Raw genomic sequence first — 21,047 nt, forward strand, 5'->3', positions numbered from 1 at the left:
AGCAATACTTCCTCTCCACAACACAAGTCCTGCAGCAATACTTCCTCTCCACAGCACAAGTCCTACAGCAATACTTCCTCTCCATAACACAAGTCCTACAGCAATACTTCCTCTCCACAACACAAGTCCTACAGCAATACTTCCTCTCCACAACACAAGTCCTACAGCAATACTTCCTCTCCACAACACAAGTCCTACAGCAATACTTCCTCTCCACAACACAAGTCCTGCAGCAATACTTCCTCTCCATAACACAAGTCCTACAGCAATACTTCCTCTCCACAACACAAGTCCTATAGCAATACTTCCTCTCCACAACACAAGTCCTACAGCAATACTTCCTCTCCACAACACAAGTCCTACATCAATACTTCCTCTCCACAACACAAGTCCTATAGCAATACTTCCTCTCCACAACACAAGTCCTACAGCAATACTTCCTCTCCACAACACAAGTCCTACAGCAATACTTCCTCTCCACAACACAAGTCCTACAGCAATACTTCCTCTCCACAACACAAGTCCTACAGCAATACTTCCTCTCCACAACACAAGTCCTACAACAATACAAGGATCGTAATGTTACGTCTACGTAAAGAAGAGAAATAAGCAAACAGTGAGTGCTGGGCTGACGTAACCTTGCCTCGACGTACAGAGATCAAAGTGTGAATTGAAGTTACTTATACAAACATCTCGTAAGTAAGGTTGACAAATTATATTCCATCAGTTTAAATGACATAATCTTCCCTATACACACAGATCAAGGTAACATATGAAATGAAATGAGGTTATTTATACAAACATCTCGTAGGTAAGGTTGGCGTAACTTATATTTTGCTAGTTTAAATGACATAATCTTCTCTATACGTACAGGTCAAAGTAACATACGACATACGAGTTAATTGAGGTTACTCATACAAACATCTCAAAGGTAAGGTTGGTGTACCTTATATTTTGCTAGTTTAAAGGATGTAATCTTCACTATACATAGAGATCACAGTAACATACGACATATGAAATGAATTGAGGTTACTTATACAAACATACCAGTGAATTGAGGTGACTTATACAAATATCTCAAAGGTAAGGTTGGCGTAACTTATATTTTGCTAGTTTAAAGGATGTAATCTTCCCTATACATACAGAGATCACAGTAACATATGACAAATAAAATGAATTGTGGTTACTTATAAAAACATACCAGTGAATTGAGGTTACTTATACAAACATACCAGTGAATTGAGGTTACTTATACAAACATCTCACAGGTTAAGGTTGACATAACTTATATATCGTTAGTTTAAGAGACGTAATCTTGCCTATACGTACAGAGATCAAAATAACATATCTCGAGGGTAGGGTTCACGTAACTTGTATTTCATTAGTTTAAGGTTACGTATACTTACAATAACGTTGTAAAGAGGGAAAGAATAAAGGAAAGAAAGAAGGTGTGTTGAAAGGTCATCTTATCACCTACAAACACCTAGAGACAAACATTGGGGTGAGGGAGGGAGGGAAGGGTAGCACACACACACACACACACACACACACACACACACACACACACACACACACACACACACACAAATGAAATTATAAACACCAACCCACATACCCCAATCAAACACCTCCACACTAAACATCCTTTTTCGACCGTCCATGTTGAGAGAGGAGGAGGAGGAGACGAGAGTAGACGTGGAGCCGCCAGCGATGGAGTTGGCGGCTGTTCCTCCGTCCTTCCCTTCGGCGGCTGCGGCGGGTGACTTCTTGGCTAGGGTAAGGGAGGATAGGTTAAGTTAGGAGATGTTAGGTAAGGCTAGGTGAGGTTAAGTTAGGGGAGGTCATGTAGTTTTATCTTTTAGGGTTCAAGGGCAATAAAGCAAAAAAGGCATAAAAAACACTAGGTCATGCCCCTGACCAGAGAGAAGGAAAAATGACAACGGGGCATAATTACCAGTGAGGGGGCGAGTCTCTCAAACTTGTCGCCCACCATCCAGTGATTGTACCTGGCGAACAGCATCATGAGGGCCAGGACCAGGTTGGCAAACTGCTTCACACGCTCTGAAAGACACAGAAACTGCTCAGCAAGGACTGTAGGCGGGCATCCTCAACACTTCCCCTCACATCAACTCTTTCCAAAGGCCAAGAAAAGGTATCAATTGCATTCTAATGATGTGAAGTAATCCAGCTTTCCAGACAGACAACAGATCAAAAATAGACAAACTATGTAGAGGAAGCATTAGTTTGAGGAAGGCTGAAAATCCAGCTTTCAGACAGAGCAACAGATCAAAAATAGACAAACTATGTAGAGGAAGCATTAGTTTGAGAAGGCTATAAGAAATCCAGCTTTCAGACAGACAACAGATCAAAAATAGACAAACTATGTAGAGGAAGCATTAGTTTGAGAAGGCTATAAGAAAATACAGCTTTCCAGACAGAAAACATATCCAAAATAGACAAACTATGTAGAGGAAGCATTTGATTGAGAAGGATATAAGAAAATCCAGCTTTCCAGACAGACAACAGATCAAAAATAGACAAACTATGTAGACATCTTTTCCCAAATTTCAAAATGGCGCACCTTCACCCTGCCTCAGAGTCCCCGCCTTGGGGGGGGACCACTCTATATACTATGATCAATAGTTTTAAGCCTGTAAAGAATAACCATTGTATAAAATGGAAATAAAGTTTCTGATTCTGATTCCTCTCCTTCCCTATCCTTTCCCTTTCCATCCCTTCCATTCCTTTCCTTCCTTGACCTTTCCTTCCCTTTCCTTCCTCTCTTCCTTCCTTCCTTGACCTTTCCTTCCCTTCCTTCCTTCCTTGACCTTCCCTTCCTTCTCTTCTTCCCTCCTTTCTCAGCCTTCCTTCCTTTCCTCTCCTTCCTTCCTCACTCACCTCAGCACTGCTCTTCAGAGGGTTGGTCAAGTTATACACAAGCTCGGAGGAGTGGAAGATGCACTGGTGAGGAGGCTGGAAGACCACGAGGGGCGGCGCCAGGCTCACCATTAGGCTGGGGAGGTACACGTGTTCCCCCTTGTTGCTTGCTGTCACCTCAAGCTGGTTGATCTTGCCTATGATGACCGAACTGTTATTGTTGGAAAGTGAGGTTAAGATAAGATTACAAGTGAAGTTTGAGGACTTGAAAAGAACTTGAAAACTTTGACGCAGCTTAACTAATTGCATCTTAACACACATTCGCATCCCATCCCCCTCAGAGTGAACTGTTATTGCTGGAAAGTGAGGTTAAGACAAGATTACAAGTGAAGTTTGAGGACTTGAAAAGAACTTGAGAACTTTGACGCAGCTTAACTAATCGCATCTTAACACACATTCGCATCCCATCCCCCTCACAGCGAACTGTTATTGCTGGAAAGTGAGGTTAAGACAAGAGTTACAAGTGAAGTTTGAGGACTTGAACAGAGCTTGAGAACTTTGCGCAGCTTAACTGATCACACATTAGCATTCCATCCCCCTCAGAGCGAACTGTTATTGCTGGAAAGTGAGGTTAAGACAAGATTACAAGTGAAGTTTGAGGACTTGAACAGAGCTTGAGAACTTTGACGCAGCTGAACCAATCGCATCTTAACGCACATTCTCCTCCCATCCCCCTCGGACTCACCCATCCAGGAACGCAACCTCGGTCTGCATGTCCACTTTGCACACCTCCTCCTCGCACCCCTTGGCTATGCTCACCACCGTCTCCACGCTGTTGAGAGCGTACGGGTTGAGAGAGAGAGAGAGAGAGAGAGAGAGAGAGAGAGAGAGAGAGAGAGAGAGAGAGAGAGAGAGAGAGAGAACTATCACTACAAGCTACAGAAACCCAGAGACAGAGACAGACAGAGACCAAATGAGAAGTAGACATAAAACAGCCATTATCAAGACACCTCTCCACCACAAATTGACCTCTCTCTTGGCCACTCTTTACTTTCGTCTATTATGGCAGCGGTGAGTAGCGGCCTTTTTTCTATGCACTTTTTGTTGCCCTTGAGCCGTCTCCTTTGTTGTAAAAATAAATAAATAAATAAAAGCTACAGAAATCCAGAGAGCCAGACACAGAGAAAATGAGACAGCAGAAGGAAGAAGAAAAAATGAAAAGGGAAAACTAAGACAAGGAGAGGAAGAGAGAAATGAAAAAGGAAAAGAATGAAAGGAAAACGGTGAAAAAATAAGACATAAGAACAGAAAGAGAACAAAAAATGAGAACGGAGGAAAATGAAACAGGGATAAGTAGAGAAAGAGAAGGAAAGCAATACTACCAAAGAGACAGACACAGAGAAAATGAGAAGTAGATAAAACAACCATTAGCACTAAAAGCTACAGAAATCCAGAGAGAGACAGACACAAACAGAGACAGACAAAGACATAGACAGACACAGAGACACAGACAGACACAGAAAATAAGAGAAGCAGAAAAAAACATTACAATAAGCTACAGAAATCCAGAGACAGAGAAAAACAGAGACAGACAAAGACATAGAGAGACCCAGACAGACAGACAGAGAGAAAATGAGAGAAAAACAGAGACAAAGACATAGAGAGACCCAGACAGACAGACTGAGAGAAAATGAGAAGCGAATAAAACATGAGAGAAAAACAGAGACAGACAAAGACATAGAGAGACCCAGACAGACAGACAGACAGAGAGAAAATGAGAAGCAAATAAAACAACCAGAGAGACAGAGAGAGAAAATGAGAGACAGACATAGACAGACCCATCAATTAAAACCCACAACCAGAGATAGAGACAGAGAGACATGCGAACAAAGAAAAAACAGGGTCGCCAACTCACCAATCAGCTCCAGGGACGAGGAGTTCAGGAGACCGTACTCAAGCCTCATAATGATGTCACCGTCCGGGTCCTGCTTGTCCTGCAAACACCACCAACAGCGAGGTAAAAAAAGTCCCCGAGTCAAATCCTGCCACACCACACCACACCATACCCAGCCACACCACACACCACACCACACCATACCCAGCCACACCACACACCACACCACACCAAACCCAGCTGCACCACACACCACACCCAGCCGCACGACACACCACACCACACCATACCCAGCCACACCACACACCACACCACACCATACCCAGCCGCACCAAACCCAGCTGCACCACACACCACACCCAGCCGCACGACACACCACACCACACCATACCCAGCCGCACCACACACCACACCACACCAAACCCAGCCGCACACCACACCACACCATACCCAGCCACACCACACACCACACCACACCATACCCAGCCGCACCACACACCACACCACACCATACCCAGCCGCACCAAACCCAGCTGCACCACACACCACACCCAGCCGCACCACACACCACACCACACCCTACCCCCCCCCTCCACACACCACACCACACCATACCCAGCCACACCACACCACACCACACCACACCATACCCAGCCCCACCACACCACACCACACCCAGCCGCACCACACACCACACCACACCACACCATACCCAGCCCCACCACACCACACCACACCCAGCCACACCACACACCACACCCAGCCTCACCACACACCACACCACACCATACCACACCCAGCCCCACCACACACCACACCATACCCAGCCACACCATACCCAGCCACACCACAAACCACACCCAGTCACACCACACACCATACACCATACCCAGCCACACCACACCACACCCAACCACACCACATTAGTCTCCCTTTTCCTTCCTTGGGATTTCCTTCCCTTGCTCTGCCTTCCCTTTCCTTCCCTTCCCGTTCTTGGGCTAGCCTTCCCTTCCCTACTGCAGCCTTCCCTTCCTCTTCCTCCCATCCCCTTCCCTACCTTGGTCACTATAACTACTGTAGGCAGACACACTTCAGAAGTGGATCTTCATGTGCCTGGCAATGTCTCTCTTTGTCTTAAAGAGCTTTCCACAAACATCACACTTGAACTCTCTAAGGCCATAGTGCCTGAAGACATGTCGATTGAGTGCCTGCTTCACACTGAACCTCTTCCCGCACTCTTCACACTCATGACTTTTTACACCAGTGTGTGTAAGGGTGTGTGTATCAAGGTGACTCTTCCGGATGAATTTTTTCCCACATTCCTTACATTCATAGTTCTTCACACCAGTGTGTGTAAGGGTGTGTGTATCAAGGTTACCCTTCAGGGTGAATTTTTTCCCACATTCCTTACATTCATAGTTCTTCACACCAGTGTGTGTAAGGGTGTGTCTATCAAGGGTACTCTTCCGGATGAGTTTTTTCCCACATTCCTTACATTCATAGTTCTTCACACCAGTGTGTGTATGGGTGTGTCTATCAAGGTCACTCTTCCGGATGAATTTTTTCCCACATTCCTTACATTCATAGTTCTTCACACCAGTGTGTGTATGGGTGTGTCTATCAAGGTCACTCTTCAGGATGAATTTTTTCCCACATTCCTTACATTCATAGTTCTTCACACCAGTGTGTGTAAGGGTGTGATATCTGAGGCCATGCCTTGTGGTTAATTCTTTTCCACACTCAAGACACACAAACTTCCTCTCTCCTTTGTTGCTGGAGTTGCCAGCAGCCAGTTGCTTCATCTGGTGACCACTGACCCTCCTGCCCCCTGCAGCAGTCTGCTCCTGCTTGTCCTGGCCACTCATGCTGCTGTCCAGCCCTGCAGGTGAGGTGGCCCCAACCTTTGCGGAAGCTGAGTGTGTTGTTGTTGTCCTCGTTCTTTCCTTGTTCTCTTTTCCTCCACACACCGGCGGCCTAGGGTCCGTGGTCGTGGTCGAGGGTGGACGTGCCCGTGAGAGCTCTGTAAAAGTGAAGGAATTCTCCAATAGTAATATTGCCAGATGAATGAATCGTTCGAAGAATAATCCGTCTAGTAAGAAGGCGGGCAGAAAAACCAAGGATACTGTTGGATCTGGCAAAACAAGCCCTGCGACTGGGGGCGGGGATGATCAGCTGACAGGGGCAGACGATAGCGACGCAGATAAACAAACAGACACATGCCCAGTCTGTAAGGTTAAGGTTGGTGAGGAAGACAAGGCTCTAGGCTGTGAACTATGTGAAATGTGGCACCACATAAAGTGTGAGGAGGTCACTGAGGCAGTGTATAATTTCCTGAGCAGCAATCAAGTAAGTAAGATTCACTGGTATTGTACCAAATGCGATATTGTTGCGGGGAAATTGTTCAAACAAGTAACCAACACATCCAAGAGACAGGATAAAGTAGAAAGACGTATGGATGCCCTGGAAACTAAAACCACTGAGGCCTTAGAGGAGATCAAGAGTGATGTCAAGAGTCTGAAGGAGGAAATTAGAGATGATATCAGGTCTCAAGTGAACAGTGAGTTCAAATCTAGGATTGATGAAGTCAAGCAGAAAGTTGGGGAGGAAGTCAAGAGTGTGATTAATGAAGCAGTGGAAAGCAAAATAGTTGATATAACAGTCGACACGAGGAACAAAGCAGGGCGGATCCAGAAAATCAATTTTGGGGAGCCCGCTGGTAAAATTTCATAAGTTAGCGACAGCCTCAAACAGTGAAGACCAATGGATAGTGATGGCGGTTCCTTGCTTGAAATCCGCAGCTCCCGAGCAATCAACGTATATGTGACAAATGAATTTTTCTTGTATCTATATATGAAGTGCAATCAATATTAAGCTGGCAAGCAATAACAAGAAACAATTCAAATTGCACATCCGACCCGTAAAAAGGCAGATCTGAACAGGGAGAAATCATCACCATACGATCACTCGAAGAAAACTAAATGTTTATTTCGATATGTAAGCAGCAAGGGTGATCATAATACAGGTCATATATAAATTACAAACCTGACCTTTACAAAAAACAGAGTTAATATGTGAAATTAGACGCAGCTGAAGATAAAAAGGAATTCTTATAGGGCTTCTTTTACATGGGATTGAGGTAACACATTTGCAAAGATTGGCTGATCTAAAGAAATATATTTACAAATTCCCAAGTATTCAACAAGTGCCTCACCAAGCAAAGAGTAGTCGGCGGTTTTTTTCGCCGAATTTGCTTATCAATCTCTCGACTGAAATGGGGATATCGTGGTGGACACAGAGGAGGGCAAGCCTGTTCAGGCGCTCTTGGCCGACGGTACTCCTCAGATGCTGGTGCTGGCGTGTGCCTGGGCTTCTTTGATCGTTTGGAAGACCAGAACAGATAATGCCCAGCGCTCCACTTCTACCTTCACGAGTGTCAGGGATTCAATGTCGAGTTCGTAGAGCTTCGCCACTTGAAGCACAACCGCATGCAACATCCGTTTCTGGGCCTTTGAGGAGTTGCTTGAGCTGAAGTGCGACAGGCACTGTGTCGTCACCGAACCGACTCTTCAACTCAGCCAAGATGTGGTCCATGAATGGAATGTACACCGCCCGGCGGTAGTACTCCTCAGCATTCTCGCACGGAACATTTGATCGCTGGGTCTGTCGTCCACAGAGTCGTGGCACAGGGATGGTGTCATGCGATGACCCCACCTCGACCAAAAGCTCTTCCGCTTTCGTGAACACGTCGTGAAAATGATTCTCCGCATCTGCTCTGAACTTGGCAAAAATGGTCTCGATGCCACGGCATCGGCTGACACCAGGTGGCCATCTTTCCTCTGAAGTTTGGCTCGGCTCGAGAGTATGTGCCAATATACACTCCACTACAACCAGTCCAACGAGAAAGCAGGAAACACGTATGGCGATGAGAAGGAGCCCAGCGGTGGCGTCAAGTTCCTCCTCGAGAAAAACAGCGATGACAGGCAGAAATTCAACGAAAACCATCATTCTGTCATGCCTCTCAATCCACCTGGTGGGGCACAGGGGAACAAGCGTTTCGCACTTGGCCGAGGTAAGCTTGACAACCTCTGTGAAGCGGAGAGCGCATATTTGAAGAATGAACGAAGTTGTACACCTGGGTCAGTGTTTGAAGAGCGATCTTCACTTCCTGGACGTCACACGCCTTCGTCAGTACAAGATTCTGTCGGTGGCTAAAGCAGTGGATTGGCTTGGCCAGGGTGTACTTCTTCATGAGTACTGCGGCACACCCTTTGAATGTTCCCACCATGGCACTTGCTCCATCGAAACCAAGTCCCCTGCACTTGGCCATGTTCAATCCGAGGTCTTCAACGGTGCGCAAAAGGAGCCAGGCTAAACCTTTACCGGTGAGGTCATGAGCACGCACAAAGGCAAGGAAGTCTTCCCTTATTTCCTCTTCCAAGTGCCGAATGATGATAGTGGCCTGCACTAAAATTCACTTTCTGCTTGCATGTGAGGAATGAGGTCACAAAGATTTTTTCCTAGGCCTTTAAATCTTGCTCTATAATATTCAATATATGATTACGGAACTTAAATACTGAAAATAAATAAAGAAAATCCTGAGTTCTCCAGAAATGCAACAGAAAGGTACCAGTTTTCGTTTTGACTTTCAGAAAGTGGACATTTTAGCAGATGGGGGGGGAGGTCATCCAACACCCCCAGCCCCTCCCCCCCCTAGGAACGGCGTACTACGGCCCTGTACGAGTATGTAGATTGTTAGATGAGTGCGGGGCCATAAGAGCGCGGTGCCCTGGCCCTGCAGGAGTGAAAAATTACATCAGACACCGAAAAAATTTAAATCTTGCCTGAGCATCCCGTCCACCTCCGCATAGTAAAGCCCAAGGAACCATAGAGGAGGAATTTTTTAAAGTTTGGAGGACAGCGTCCAGAGCTATCTAGCGGCGGCCGGCTTCGCTCCCCAGCTCTCTAGCTTTTTAGGGGTATCTTAAATATATTTTATGTTTTCTCAATTCATGGGTATTTCAAATATTTTAGTTATCCTAATATTTTTTTGGGGGGGCCCGGGTCATCTGGCTCCCCACCCCCATATCCGTGCCTGCATATGCCTACAGCCGACGACACATTCTGTATTATACAGTAGAGCCCCATTTAGCGCAAGAATTAGGTGGATGAACGCGGTCGCGCTAACTGAATTCGCGCTAATTGAATAAAGTAACCAATATGAAAAAAGTTATTTGGTGCAGACGTGGGTCTGACTTTTGGGTTTGATAATTACTCAAAATACGCAGTCATCAGTTATCGAGCCGTGATGGTGACTCTTGCGGCCCAAGGTGTTGGCGGCGGCAGCAAGTGGGTGTGACAAGAGTTCGGCCCCAGCAAAGGTTCGGCGGGCAGGGTGTGGGCGTGTGTGGGCGTCGTGCCCGGCCAGGCCGACATCAAACTCGTTATTATCGAGCGTGTTACGGTGACGGTGGCCACTCAGTCAATAGTGACGCCTTGCCTCATCTGCCCCGCCATGGCAGGTAATAGTAACGCCCCGCGGGGCCGATGCGGCGACGCCCCGAGGATGGCGGCAGAGGCGGCGGCGTGGTCGGGACACGGAGTGTGACAGTAGCTGCTGCGGCGCCACACGGGCGGCGATCTGTGCACCGCCCCCAGCAGGAGGCGGCAGGTGAAGCGGGCAGCCTCCGAGGGGGGCCAGGGGGGGTAGGACGACGTTAGGGAGCATGAGAGACTGGGACCGTGTGGGAAGTGGTGGCGGGGGGCTGTGTTGTGGTGTGAGGCAGGCCACCCAGGCCACCGTGCATCATGGCAGCTTGGCGCAATTTTCAAAATTCAGTCGTGGTAGCTGTTCGCGCTAACTGAGGCTTTCGCGCTAATTAATTTTTTTCTTGATAGATGGTGGCTCGCGCTAATTGCGGTTCGCGCTAATTGATCTCGCGCTAAGTGGGGCTCTACTGTAGTTGCAGCACATTATAAGTGAGTCAGTTATGTACCGACTATCCACATACACTCAAGATTTTCTGAGGGGGAATTTTTGCCCCCCTGGAACAAAGTGAGTGCAGAGGTGAAGGAAGATTTGGCAAAATCCTACAGGGATGTCTTGAAGACAGAGGCATCAAAGGTTTGCAGTGGGTCTAGTACTGAAGGAGCTACTGCTTTTGGGCTCCTCAATGCTCATAATGGTAAAGAACTGTTGGATAAAACTACCAATCAAGTACAAAATAGATTAGACAGGAAAAACAACATTGTCTTGTATGGTATCCTAGAGAAGGTGAAAGAGGGCATGAACTTGGCAATTAGGTCTGAAAAAATTGAGCATGACAAGCTAATTTTCATAGAATTATGCAGTGAGATGGGCTTAACATGTTTGGACAGTGATATTGAGGAGATAAGACGAATTGGAAGATACAAGGGAGAAACAGAACAGAGTAGCCTACCAAGGCTCATAGTGGTGACTCTGAGAGGATCCTTGAAAGAAAGGATTATGAGATGCCAAAGGTGAAATATTTAGGATGGTTGGTGTGTCTCATGATATGACCATTGAGGAAAGGAAAAGAGAGAAGGAACTCAGAGCAAATGCCGGAAAGAAAAACGTCGAGGAGAAAGATTCGGGAAACTACTATGTAGTTTTGGTCAGTGTTTTTGATAGTGTCTGTAATAGGAGAAAGCTGAAAGTAAATGTCAACAGAAGTAAAGTGACGGTTTGTGAGCGAAGTAGAAGTGAGGTTGTAGATTTTGTATGCCCATATAGAGTGGGAATTGAATGTGAAAAAGAATGCAAAATAATTCTGAATGGTGAAGAAATGGAGGAGGTCAATGAGTTTACGTACCTTGGATCAGTTATGCGTAAGCATGGTGGTATGGAGGGAGAGATAAGAGAAAGGGCATTGCAAGGAAGAAGGGTGGTAGGGTCTTTGGGATGAATCATGAATGGCAGAAGTGTGAGCATGGAAGTAAAGGGGGATTTGAGAAATACAATAATAGTACCAACCCTCACATATGCAAGTGAAACATGGGCCTGGAATGAAAGTCAGAGGTCTAGAGTGCAGGCAGTGGAAATGAGTTATTTGAGGAGTGCTTGTGTGAGTAGAATGGATGGAATGAGTAATGAAAGTGTGTACGAGCATTTTGGAATGTGTCACAGGGGTGAAGGGAAGAAGTGTGGAGTGGTGGAAGAAGTGAAGCGACAGGCCTTAAAGTGGTTTGGCCACATGGAGTGAATGGAGGAGAGTAAGATGACCAGAAGGGTGTATGTGAGTGAGATAGAGGAGGGAATGTTAGAGGAATACCTCCAGTGAAATGGAGGGATAGGGTGCAAGAGTACATTAGGGAGAGGGGGGAAAGATCTTTGAGAAACTTTGAGCAAGCAAGGAGGGAGTGTCTGGATAGAGAAAGTTGGAAGCTCTTCTGCCGTGGCCATCCCCTGGTGGGAGCTCCTAGGAGCAGGCGTCGATGAAATGATGAACGATGATGAAGAGGAAGTCCCTGGAACCGGCATATACTGAAGGTAAAAAGGTGGAGGAAGGAGATAGAGGAACCACAAGCATAATCCAAAATAAAATATGTACATCTGGGTCAAGTAAAAAAGACTTTCATGTGTTACTTTGTAATGTCGATGTATTAACTAATGATAAGATAGTGGAGCTGGGAGCAAAAGTTGAAGAGTTACAGACACCCCCTCATGTGATAGCGTTACAGGAAGTCAAACCAAAAAATCATCGTTTTGATAGAGACATTGCGGAGTATAATAACTTTGAAGGGTATGAGAGCATTGGAAAAAATCTAGCACTTGAGGATAAGGGAAGAGGACTGTTAGTATATATAAATAAGGATATAGCCTATGACATTATCCAGATGAAAGAGGAAGCTTGCAAGTATATAGCAGTTAAGATCAAATGTAAAAATGAGGAACTATTGTTCACGTCTATTTATAGGAGCCCAAGCAGTGATAATGAAAATAACGAGAAAATACTGAAGTTACTACAAGAAACCAGCGAATACAGTGCAAGGCACAAAATTATTGTTGGAGATTTCAACTTGCCTAATACAGAATGGGGACACTTAACATGCAAATCTGGGGAGGACAGCCTTAGCCTGAGTCTCCTAGAAAAGGTCCGGGATTGTTTTTACACTCAGCACATACAGGAGATCACCAGATTCAGAGGGACCTGTGCTGGGAACATATTAGCTCTGGTATTCACTGATGATGACACAACGTTGAGGGACTTAGAGATAACAAGCCCACTTGGGAAGAGTGACCACGGATGTGTTGGTTGTAAATGTGATATAGAATCACAGGACAGGAAGTGCAAAAGTAAAATTTATCTTTATGAAAAAGCGGATTTTGATCAATTAAAAGGACTGTTATCAATTGATTGGGCCGTATACCTTGATACTCACGACATACATGAAATGTGGAGGAGATTTAAGCCGAAGTTACTAGAGGCTGTCAAAGTGTGTATTCCTCAAAGGGAATTCAGAGGTAAAGATACACTCAGGAAGAGGACAAATAAAGGCTTGGAAATATACAGAAGACTGTGGCCAAAGATCAAGAAGAAAAAACGATATTGGAATAGATTGAGAAGAATGCAGGATGGTGGCATACATGGGTCAAGTGAATATATACAAATGCAAGAGGATTACCGGAGATTAAGTAATCAAGTTACAAAGGAGACTATAAATGCTATTAAGGACACCGAGAAGACCATTGCTCAGAATGTCCAAACAAACCCTAAGATATTCTGGAAGTACGTACAGTCAAAGACTAAGTCATCAGTGGGCGAATGTGACCTTTATACGAATACTGAAAAAACAGCCAAAACACAAAGCGACGAACAAAAAAGTGAGGGTGCTGGCGAACTTCTATAGTACTGTTTTACCGAGGAACCTGATGGGATGACACCCAACGTTGATATTAAGAATGTTCCTCCCTTACCAATCATAGAATTTACATGTGATGCTATAGAAAGAGTGATCGATAAAATGCAACGTCATAAGTCTCCAGGCCCAGAGGGGTTGCACCCACGGGTGATAAAAGAGGTGAAGGGAATAATTTCCCCGCCACTCAGGAAGATATTCATGTTGTCGCTGCAGAGCAATGAGTTACCTGAAGACTGGAAAATCGCGAACATCACACCGATCTATAAGAAGGGCGACAGAAATGAACCAGGTAATTACAGACCTGTGAGTTTGACCTGTGTCATATGAAAAATAATCGAAACCATAATAAGAGAAAAAAATTTGAGCGTTTGAAGAATTATCAACTACTCAGCAGAAAACAATACGGATTCATGACGGGCAGATCAACGGTGCTGCAGCTTATTACCGTGCTAGACAAATGGACGCAGTATCTGGATGAAGGTAGCGCTGTGGATGTTGCATATTGCCATTTTGCTAAAGCATTTGATAAAGTTCCACATTGGAGATTAATTGAGAAAATAAAAAGTTATAACATCAGGGGCAACATTTTAAACTGGATAGCAGCATTCTTGACAGAGAGAAAACACAGAGTTATAGTAAATGGAGAAGAATCAGACTGGCAAATGGTTACTAGTGGAGTGCCCCAAGGCTCAGTGCTTGGACCACTGTTGTTCATTATGTACATAAATGATCTACCAGATGTAGTACTCAACAGTGAATTATTTTTGTACGCTGCCGATACAAAGGTCTTCAGACAAACTGGTAAGAGAGAGGACTGTGTTAGACTGCAGGAAGATCTCTACAGGATGCAACATTGGTCGGGGAAGTGGTTGTTGGAGTTCCACCCTGAAAAGTGCAGTGCTATGAGGCTAGGAACATCAAATGAAGAAAAGGTCACATGCAACATGAGGGAGGAGCTAAGGGACATCACAGTGGAAGAGGACCTGGGAGTTTGGACTGATTGCGAGCTGAAGTTTAAAGAACACCGTGCAAGGAAAATCAATAAGGCTAACGGATTGGTCGGACTGATCCGACGTACATTTGTGACACTGGATGAGTCAGAACTCAAGTTATTGTTTATTGCCTTAGTTCGACCACACCTAGAGTATGCAAACCAAGCCTGGTCCCCGAGCAAGAAGATGGACATTGAGGCAGTGGAGGCAGTTCAAAGAAGAGCCACCAAATTGGTACCAACCTTGAAGAACTTGTCATATCCAGAACCACTACAGAAATTAGGCCTCCCAACCCTGTCATACAGACGATCAAGAGGTGATATGATAGAATTGTTCAAGATCATGAATGGAGTGTACGACAGTGACATATGCAGCGGCCTCTTCATGGATCAAAATTATCAAGCTACACGGGGACATAGTAAGAAAATATATAAACAACGTGCCAGGTTAGATATAAGAAAATATTCATTCTGTAATAGAGTGGTGGATATCTGGAACGGCCTCCCTGAAGCAGTAGTGAGTGCACCATCAGTTAAAACCTTTGAAAATAGGTTGAATAAAGCATGGAGATCACAGAGACAAAAACTTGAGCACATGGTAGCCATTGATATTGGGCACGGGTCCAGACAACTCGACCACGGAGACCACCCGAACGGAGACACAGAGACCGGAGACACAGGCTTTGTTAGCCTCTTCCGGAATTCTTCTGTGAGTTTCTGTGACCGTCGGGTTCTTGTTGTTGGTGATAGTCAGGTTCGTTATGTTGACAGGTATTTTTGCTCCAAGGATAAGAACAGGACGAGGGTGTGTTTCACAGGGGCAGGGGTGGGCCATATATCAGACAGGACTGAGGCGTGTATGGCAAGCGAGGGATCGAACCCCATTGTCTTTCTCAGCTGTGGCGGAAACGGTTTCTCGTGTGCCAAGCGAGGACCTTCTCAGGAGTTTTAGAGAATTGTTAGGCAGGATACGTGACGCTGGTGGGACGCCAGTGTGTGGCGTCCTGCCAAGGAGGGGCGTTGGCGATGGATGGCTGTCCAGGGCGATAGCAGTGAACAGCAGACTTGCTGAGCACTGCGAGCGCAATGGGTGGCTGTTCGTCGACAATTGGGACCTCTTCTTTGGCAACGACGCCCTCTACGCCCGTGACGGGATACACTTGACGTTCAAGGGTGTTGAGGCTCTCTCAGACTCCCTTGAGCAAGCACTTGGTACCCTGAGGGATTTTTTAGTATAGGCGAGGGGGGAAGGAGTAATGGGAGCAATGGGAGGAGTAGTGGAAGAGGACATCTAGCTCATAATATAACCAGGCAGCTTAGAAGTAATTATAGGGGAGTAACAGAGGGCGGGCTAAGAATCTTCTATACTAACAGCAGGAGCCTCAGAAACAAGATAGACTTACTAAGGGGTGAAGCTTGTTCAGAAATTTTGACATAATAGTGATCACTGAGACATGGATAGACACTGCCAATAGAAATTTTAGATCAGAATTTGAAATAACGGGTTATCAGATGTTTCACAAAGACAGAAGGGGCAGAAAGGGGGGCGGAGTTGCGCTATATTCAGGGTAGGCGGTGGCCGAACTGGTAGCGTACTGGGCTCACATTCACCGCGTGATGGACGACGCGGGTTCGAATCCCCACGCTACCACTCGGATTTTTCAGTCACCGCCGAGTGGCTTAAAACTACCCACATGCTGTCCTGAAGACCACCCATCAACCCGGACTCTAGAGGAAGCCGTCCAAGCGAATCAAGAACGAGTTCCGGGGGGCAGCATGAGCCAATGCAAGATGGCGCCACTATAAACACTCGCCTGCGCCAGAACGGGCTGGGCCGACCATCAGGCCCCACCTGGAAGAAGCCTTGGGCCGACCATCAGGCCCCACCAGGAAGATGCCTACCGGCGCAACAGGCAACGACGTAAAAAAAAAAAAAAAAAAAAAAAAAAAAAAAATATGTTAAAGACTCACTTAAATGTTTAGTTGACAATTCAGTCAAAACTAACATGGATTCAGAATCAGTTTGGGTGGACGTTTACAAAGGGAAAGAAAAACTAACTCTAGGAAGCCACCCAGCCTTAACAGGCAGGACATGAGTATATTACTACAGGAGATTGGCAGGGCGAGTAAGAGTAGAAATGTCTGCGTAATGGGGGACTTTAATTATAGGAATATAGACTGGGAAGACCTAGTGGGTGACCTGGAAGGCGAGGACTTTCTTGAAGTTATACAAGATAATTTCCTTAAGCAGGTAGTTACTGAGCCTACCAGAGGAGATAACATATTAGACTTAGTCCTAACCAATAATGGGAACTTGCTACGTGAGTTGGAGTTGGGCGAAGAGTTAGGAAATAGTGACCACAGAACAATTCGTTTTAGCTTAGACTGGGCGGTAACCGGCGAACCAAACCCAGTGTTAGTGCCAGATTTCAGAAGAGCAAATTACGAGGGGCTTCGAAGACATCTTGAAGGGGTAAACTGGGATAATTTAGGGATTCATGAGGGCCACAACGCGGATCGGAGAGCCAGGAGAACCAGGTAGAAATGTCTTACAATAATTTAGTTAGAGTAATAGTAGAGGGGCAAGGACAGCATATACCACAGCGAACACTTAGAAAAGAAAACAATGATCCTAAGTGGATGACTCGTGGACTAAAACACGAGATTGGGTTAAAGAAGGGAATTTATCAGAAAATAAAGAATGGTGAAACACATCTCAGGGGCCGGTACGTCGAACTATCTAGATTAGTTAAGAAAAACACCAGGATAGCAAAAAGGAACTATGAGATCAAAGTAGCAAATGAGGCGAAAAGTAATCCTAAGGGCTTCTTTCAGATGTATAGAACAAAAACATGGGAGAAAATTGGACCGCTGAAAACAAACACAGGGGAGCTAGTAGAAAATTAAGAAAATATGAGCACATTGTTGAACGACTACTTCCTTTCAGTATTCATACAGGAGGATCGAACGACTATACCGGAAAGGGTTCAGGTGTACGAGGGCGGGGATGGCGATAAGTTGAGGGATATAATCATTACCAGGCAAGTAGTTCAGGATGAGATAGATAAGCTTAAGAAGAACAAGTCGCCAGGTCCTAACGGGATATTTCCGAGGGTATTAAAGGAATTAGATGATGTACTCAGTGACCCACTAACCGACATCTTTAAGATGTCAGTAAATACTGCCTATGTGCCGAGCCTATGGAAAGTAGCTAATGTGACGCCGATTTTCAAAAAGGGGGACAAGTCAATTGCTTCAAACTATCACCCAATTAGCTTAACATCGGTTATAGGCAAGATGCTGAAGTCCATGATAGCCAGGAACATTCGGGAGCATTTAGAGAAACGTAGCTTAATTCACGACTCGCAGCATGGGTTCACAAAAGGTAGGTCATGCCTCACCAATCTCTTGTCCTTCTACAATAAAGTATTTGAGGCAGTTGACAGAGATGAAAATTATGATGTAATCTATCTTGATTTTAGTAAAGCGTTTGACAAAGTTCCTCACCAACGACTGTTGCTTAAATTACAGGCTCACGGAGTAGAGGGTCAAGTTTTGAACTGGGTCAAGGCGTGGCTTAGCAAGAGGAAGCAAAGAGTGCAAATCAATGGTAAAAGATCTGACTGGGGATGTGTTACGAGTGGGGTCCCACAAGGTTCGGTATTAGGTCCACTTTTGTTTATTATTTATATCAATGACTTAGATACAGGAATTAGTAGTGATGTTAGTAAATTTGCAGATGATACCAAGATCAGTAGAGTAATTGAGTCAGATCAGGACGCTAGTATTCTCCAGGGTGAACTCAACAGATTGTATGACTGGGCGGATAAATGGCAGATGGAGTTCAATGTAGGGAAGAGCAGTATTCTGAGTGTAGGTAGGAACAACCCCTCACATAACTATTGCTTAAATGACACTCTCATAAGCAGGTCTGGGTGCGAGAGGGATTTAGGGGTCTTAGTGAGCTCTGATCTCCGTCCAAGGGCACAATGCATTCAAGCTAGAAATCGAGCAAATAGGGTACTGGGATTTATTTCAAGGAGCGTAAGCAACAGAAGCCCCGAAGTCTTCCTCAAACTATATTTAGCATTAGTTAGACCTCATCTTGACAATGCGATTCAGTTCTGGCCACCTTACTATAGAATGGATATCAAAATGTTAGAATCGGTGCAGAGGAGGATGACTAAGATGATTCAGGGGTTGAGAAACTTGCCATACGAGGAAAGACTCAAACAGTTAAACTTGCATTCTCTAGAAAGGCGAAGGGTGCATGGAGACATGATCGAGGTTTATAAATGGATGAAGGGCTTTAATAAGGGAGACATTCAAAAGGTTTTGTTGGTAAAAAAAACCGGGTAGGACACGAAGTAATGGGTTTAAACTGGATAAATTCAGATTCAACAGGGACACAGGCAAAAATTGGTTTACAAACAGGGTGCTGGATGAGTGGAATAGGCTTAGCAGTCACGTGGTGAGTGCCAATACAATTGTCAGATTCAAAAATAGACTAGATAAATTCATGGACAGCGATATTAGGTGGGGTTAGATACACGGGAGCTTAGGGTCAAAGGAGCTGCCTCTACAGAATGGACATCAACTTGCTAGAATCAGTTCAGAGGAGGATGACCAAGATGATTCAGGGGCTGAGGAACCTCCCATATCAAAATAGGCTGAAACATCTAAACTTACATTCACTAGAGAGCCGAAGAGTGCAGGGAGATCTGATAGAAGTATTCAAATGGGTCGAGGGTTACAACGGCAAAACTTAAGAATAACCACTCCAAACCAATATTCGTAGTAATTTAGCACGTGAAAGAATTAGTATTATAATGCATTTTTGTATACGTTTTACCTTGGGGAGGGGCCAGGGGGGCAAGCCTCTTTAATTATAGAGTTAGGTGGCTTGGATTTTCTAAGTCCATTGTTATTGTTTCACAACAAGCGCCTCTATACACAGACTGAGCCTCATACCTGCCTTGCAGTGCACCCTACAAACTAGTTCCTAAGTCAGTAATATCCAAAATGCGCATGGATTATAACGATTTCGGACAAAAAAACGGTCTTTTAAGAGTTTTAAGTTATTTTTTTCTCTATATTAAAGCAACTAATGCCGCAGCAATTTGTATTTTCTAATGAATTCGTAAAATGTTACTACGTGAGGGTATCAGCGGCGGCACCTAACGGTGGGTTCCTGAAGTCAGTTGTTTTCAAGCCGCCATAATGGATGGAAGCCCCGACACTCACTCCTGAAAATATCCGTCTACTTTACCTTTCAGTAAGTGTTAACTGAGTATTTAACCTCTTTATTGGTGTGCATGTAGGTTGACAAAAGGACCGATTACTATCCCAGTACCGGGTCCAACAAAGACACGGGCGTGTCAAGTGTAACATATGGTGTGACAAGCACGTGTCAGAAAACAAACGGATATTGTTCAATGCACGATAATTATAGTGGAGTTTGAGTAAAATGGAGGCCAGGGTCATACGTAGCACTCCCGCGTCAGTTAACATCAGTAGCGTCAGCTCGATCTGGATGACAGCTGTCACAAATCTGTTTTATTTTGTACCTTAAACTACTCGGTAAAAATTATCTAGCATCAACTTACAAGAAGTGGACGGGTTAACCGTCAGTATTGTACCATATGTAATTATGAAACATGACATTTCCCAAGAGTTGCTCGACTACGATTGGGGTGGTGGGGTGGGGGTTCAACTACGCTGACCATCCAATTACACGCCTTACACTCGTCAACAGACCCGCTGCAGCGGCTACTACGTTATATAGGAATAGATTACAAGAGTATACGTCAGGGAATTTCCTTTCTTTAGAGACTAGGGATTTTTCCTGATTTTGGGGATTTTTGTAGGGACATTTTGAAAGCCCATTTTTCAGTGATTTGGCCGTCCACCACCAAAACCACTGTTCCCTACAGGGATTAATCGAGCTAACGACCACCAAAACCACAGCTCCCTAAAGGGATTAATCGAGCTAACGCCGCCGCCGCAAAATAGCTCGCATTCATTACCTGCCGTATGAAGCATCACTAGGTCTTCATATATTTTTTTTCTACAAACGTTTGGTTAGCGACGGTACGCTTGGTTAGCAACGGTACGCTTGGTTAGCGTTGGTACGCTTGGTTAGCGATGGTACGCTTGGTTAGCGATGGTACGCTTGGTTAGCGATGGTACGCTTGGTTAGCGACTAGCCCACGCATGTGAGACCAGGTCCACCACGCGTGGTTATTTTTTTTTTAGAACACGTAGCCCAACGCTGCCGTGCTGAGGGCCGGGTATAGCCCGGGCCTGTTCAGCCCGAGTCCCGGATGACCTTGAGTCATGGCTCAGGGCTGTTTTGGGGTGGTTAGCCATGGTATGCTTGGTTAGCGATTAGCCCACGCATGTGAG

The 21,047-nt window shown here is 45.2% G+C and overlaps 2 protein-coding genes across 48 annotated transcripts in view; both read right to left on the reverse strand.

Moving 5' to 3' along the window:
- Positions 1 to 21,047, reverse strand: part of LOC126984846 (uncharacterized) — a 262,672-nt gene that overhangs the window by 239,140 nt on the left and 2,485 nt on the right. For 36 of the 47 annotated variants that reach the window (XR_007737948.1, XR_007737973.1, XR_007737972.1 and 33 more), the window contains exon 2: positions 5,829 to 6,791. The exons of 2 other annotated variants lie outside the window; for them this stretch is intronic. The gene's annotated coding sequence lies outside the window, so the exon portion shown is untranslated. Of the gene's footprint in view, positions 1 to 5,828; positions 6,792 to 12,055; positions 12,273 to 21,047 lie in introns of those variants that run through there. 9 more of the 47 variants (XR_007737977.1, XR_007737978.1, XR_007737981.1 and 6 more) reach the window with 2 other exon arrangements.
- Positions 1 to 21,047, reverse strand: part of LOC126984355 (uncharacterized) — a 227,601-nt gene that overhangs the window by 148,804 nt on the left and 57,750 nt on the right. Inside the window, exon 3 of the mRNA XM_050837967.1 lies at positions 1,955 to 2,061. The gene's annotated coding sequence lies outside the window, so the exon portion shown is untranslated. The remainder of the gene's footprint in view (positions 1 to 1,954; positions 2,062 to 21,047) is intronic.

This window comes from Eriocheir sinensis, chromosome 57 (assembly GCF_024679095.1).
Source record: "Eriocheir sinensis breed Jianghai 21 chromosome 57, ASM2467909v1, whole genome shotgun sequence".
Classification (NCBI taxonomy): domain Eukaryota; kingdom Metazoa; phylum Arthropoda; class Malacostraca; order Decapoda; family Varunidae; genus Eriocheir; species Eriocheir sinensis.